The sequence below is a fragment of the Drosophila miranda genome, chromosome XL (assembly GCF_003369915.1).
Source record: "Drosophila miranda strain MSH22 chromosome XL, D.miranda_PacBio2.1, whole genome shotgun sequence".
NCBI classification, from domain to species: Eukaryota; Metazoa; Arthropoda; class Insecta; order Diptera; family Drosophilidae; genus Drosophila; species Drosophila miranda.
Window position 1 is genome coordinate 15,216,740 of NC_046673.1, and position 4,865 is coordinate 15,221,604.

A 4,865-nucleotide genomic window follows, 5' to 3' on the forward strand; every position below is an offset into this window, starting at 1 on the left:
GGAGGGAGGGTGAGCTGCTGCTGCTCCTTCTCTCGCCAAAATCTAGCAAGGCGTATTTATACAAGGTAAGGCATTCCCACTCTCATCGGTTGCCTATTTACTTCACAACTCTCTCTATATGACTATACCCCAAAGTACTCTTTATGTTTAGCCACCGTGCTTCACCTCCCCCCTCACCCACCATTACATTGTTCACTTGGTCCGTTGCAGTTGCGCAAATGCACTCGACCCTCTCCCATTCTCTTTTCCGCTCACTGCTGCGTAGCCTTGTCTGTTAACTTGTTGCGCTGCCCTGCTCACTCACTGGCCAGTGTATGGGTGTGCGGAAGCCAAACATTGAGTGAGAGAGAGTAAGAGAGGAAAAGTAGTAAATCACTTGGCGTTGCCAGATGTGGATTGCTCTCAATACTGACGATTTTAACAGATCCAAGCTGTTAATTGAGTGGAATTTATTTATTATGGCGAAAACATGCACATATGGGGACCGATCCAAGCGATACTTGACGGAATTCAGGACTAACCTGAAGGAAGTAAGGAATACCTTACTTACCTTTTTTTGTTGTATTGTATTCCATTCTGAGTCAATCCATTTCGCTTGGCTGTCAGCGTATTTCTCGTTTCTTCGATTTCATACACGACTGGGGCGCATGGAGGGGAGTTTCTACGTTAGTTCTTGCTTCCCTTGTCCCCCGGCGCCGCACCCAAACAAATGATTGGCGGGGAAAGCCCTGCTAATTGGCATGGAATCAATGGAGTGTTTACGAGGCGGTGGCTTACATTGAGTAGCTGAAAATGGAAGTGGCATTGTCTCGGCCTCTCTCTCACTCACTTTCTTTTGCTGACTGGAGCGGGGCTTCGGCTTCGGCTTCTGCTCCCCACTCTTGAGACCCTGTGACAATGGAATCGATAAATGACTGATTCCGCGTGGGACTGGGGGGAGGCACGAGGCACACGCGCATATTTTGCATGCATTCAAGTACACTGAGCGCCGTACTTGACGTATGTACTTGGCCCCCCCCCCCCCCCCCCCCCCCCCCCCCATGGCGCACGTACGGCTTCGGAGTGGGTGGCAAGGTGCTCTCCCTGTTTTCCTGCTCTCCTGTTTCTGTTGTGGCTCCTGCTCCTCCGTGGTGGGAGTTCTTGTTTTTGTTTTTGTTTTCTTTTGACATGTTCTCTCCGGCGTTCTGTTTTTGTCGGACTCCTTCTGGAACTTGTTGCGCATTTGGTGACGCCACACAAGGCTCCCACGACTCGGCAAACCCCACTGCCACTCCCACTACCATCCCCATCCCCACACCCACCCCCACCCCCTATCGCACTGCGTGTGTGCGTATGCGTACGAGTACATCTGCTATCTGCGTAGGAGCATCTCCCATTAGGGATTGTGGTTTCTGTGGCTGGGTTGTGGACGGGGCGGGGCGGGGCGGGGGCCGTACTTTGACGCACAAGTACCTGTCGCACAAACATATGAGTCGCAGTTTGGGGGGTGTACGAATATGTAAATGCGCTCAGACTGCAGGTCGGAATCTGCATGAGTTTGCGACTCTATCAAATGACTGCCACACTGAACAGTTCTCCGTAAGACACATACATGCAATGTACTCCTGCACCAGGTATCTCTCTGCAGACCTACAAGTTTCGTCAAAAAGTTAACAATGTGCTAGCAAAATGTGATGTCAGGCCAAATCCCAACTCATATTCCCACTAATTGCAGTTTCAGGACCGACCACGAGACTAAAGTGAACAAAAATTAAATTAAATATTGTGTTTATATCGTGTACATAGCTCTCTTCTGGTCATGAGGTGTACTGGTGACTCGGATAATGATAATTTATTTACCACAAAGCCCATACGCGAAAGTTCCGACGAGGATCGTGGGAGCTGGTGCTTCTATCGGGTATATACTCCTCCACTTGGTACACCTATTCGCTCATTTTTCATCTGATTCTTAACCACAAATTACGCATTAGTGACTAAATATATATATTTTTTTTAATTGATAAGGTACGGATGACTTGGATAATTATTCAGACCTCACGAGGATCGCTGGGGCAGGTACTTTTATCGAATGTTCCAGACTTTTAGTGCTATCATTGCTTGAAGCTCGGACATTTGGTAAGAATATGTTCCTCCAAAAGCCCCTGAACAAAACGTTTTGTGCACATGACGACAATCTGTGATATAAATCAAAAAAATTATGTGGGAACATTTTTTTTTAAATACTGTTTCGATTCAATTTATCTCTTTTTGCTAATGATCTTCCAGTTATACATGATTTAGATTTTGATTAAAAGAAATGTGTATTGCTAAGATCATCAGTTAATCGAGACAATTCGCTACAAAGATATGTCAACTCAACCAATCAATTAGTGGCCAAATACATGTATATTTCAAATGTTTTTAGTTCTTCAGATCGCCAGGTATTATATGTTATATTTGAAAACCATGTTATACCGGTCATCTGAAGAATTTATTACCACAGAAATCAACAAAATCCGTTCCGTGCGGGCTCCTTTGGAGCTAGTGCTTTATTAAGTGGTCAAGTGACGATGGAAGGACGTACATGCTCCCTCTCAACCATCGATCAATAGCTTTCCATCTGTGTATTTGTGATCGGGTGATCAATATTGATGAACATTATTCTCCTCTCTATCTCTCCATAGTTATTTTATTTTATTTTTTTTCGGTAGAGGACGTAAATATCTACAGGGGTCTTCAAATGAGAATGAAATGAGATTCTTTAGGTTATATGTTTTTACCTTCAGTTTTTTGTATCTGAAGTAACGACATATGATCGAGAGTGCCTCTGTTTCTTGGCCACAGTGAAAGAGATCTGCAAAGAGCGTCCTAGGAAACAGTCCTAGGGATTGCACAAAGAGTTTCGGTACTGCTCTGTTTTATACGATTGAAGAACTGGCCTTTGGTGTATCTTAGCCAATACCACAATCAATATCTTGTGGGTGTCCAGTGAGTGTCGGTGATGTTTTCTGTGTCTTTCCCAAGCACTGTTTTTCACTGATTGACGGTAGTGAATGGTCATGTTTCTGTATTAGTGTATTCGATATCCAATACAGCCGCATGACTATTTACAACTTTGATCAACATATTAAAGTGAGTGAGTGAGTGTCCAACCAATATGATCCTGAACAGTGTTTTCTATGATTAACGTAGTGGAGAAGCAGACAAATAGATATTTGCACACTAAATGTTATCCAAATATCATCATATTATACTGTGAAGAGAACACTGTTTTATGCGGTTGAAGTAGTGGGTGGAAATGCTAAAATATTTGTGTATTTTCAATTGAATAAATTAGATTTTCTGCCAACTTCTGCGATTCGCATCGACCCCTGTTTATGCACTCTCGGGAGCGATCGTTTCTGACCCCTCCTTGAGGATCATTAACACGGATTCATACGTTTGATGAGAGAGGGTGAGCAGGCTAATAGATTGTCATATTCGAAATGTCTGGTCTGTTGATCCACGTATAATCCTCAAATTGTTTCCGAATGTCAATTAAATCGAGACTGTTCTGTGCACTTTTTTCAGATCGACCGACGATCTATGGAGGATCCCTGTTTCATACGATTGAAGTACTGATAGAGGATGCTTCTCTATTGGTGTATTCGAGAACCAACAGCAAGCCACCTCTTTCAATACTCCGATCAACCAGTATGGCATCCCAATATTCTGTGACGAACGCTGGAGGGAGACTATAATTACTATAATATCAGTTACAAATTCAGCAACACCATATCCTCGCATGCCAGTATCCTGTTTGTGCCTAAAGAGTTTCGGGACTGCTCCATTTTGTACGATTGAAGTACTAGCGGAGAATGCGTTGCTATTGGTGTCTTTGAAATCCAAAAGCAGCGATGTTCTTCGGCAGTACCACAATCAATATTTAGTGAGTGTCCGGGCTGTTTTCTGCAGTGAAATGTGTACTCTGTTTTGAGCCGATTGACGGTATTGAATGGCCATGTTTCTGCGTTGGTTTATCCTATATGCAATACCGTAACGTGGCTGTTCAGAACTTTGATCGTATCCCATCCCAATACCCTGTTAGTGTCCGAAAAGATGATCGATACATGATAATCCAGAGTGTGATGGTGAGAACTTAAACTTTGTTTTATTTGTTTCTGTTCTGCTCGATATCAAGACTGCTTCTCATTTCTACATATAATTTATATATTTTTTATATGCAATATTAAGAACTCTGGGATGGGCTTTAAGGGAACATATGTATATACTAGAGCACTGCATAAATCCACAGAGTCCACAAAGATTCACATTTATTTTATTTTCTTTCGATTAATACGAATCCTTCATTTAATTCTAAAACTTCATTCTCTCTACCAGAAAATCAAATGGAGAGTGAGCGAGAAAAAAACCCGAAATTTGCATGGCATGGGTATGCCCTCATCGGTTTTCATACCAGGAAAGTAATCTGAAGCCATCGGAAGACAACAATTTTGCTTTATTCTTATTTTTCGCCTCTATTGAAGATGTTATTGATCGTCGCGTAGCTTTGAATTGATGATGATGCCGCTCGTGATGTGCAGCACGTGTTGCCTGCCGCATTTGTCTTTTGTCACACGCTTCTTGTTGGAGTTTGAACTCTGGAGGCGGTTGTTGTTTGGGCAAACGATATTGATTGGACTTTATTGCTCCTCGGATCGGAATAGATGAGATCATAAACATACGTATTTGTGTACAAGCGGGCAACATTCCGGCGTCAGTCATTCACTTCTGTATCCGTAAGTACTCACGCAAGTGCATTCATTGTATTTATTCTATAGATCATAGAACTTCTCGATTAAAGGACTAAGAGGTGCTATATTAAAGCATACAGCTCGTTAGCCCTC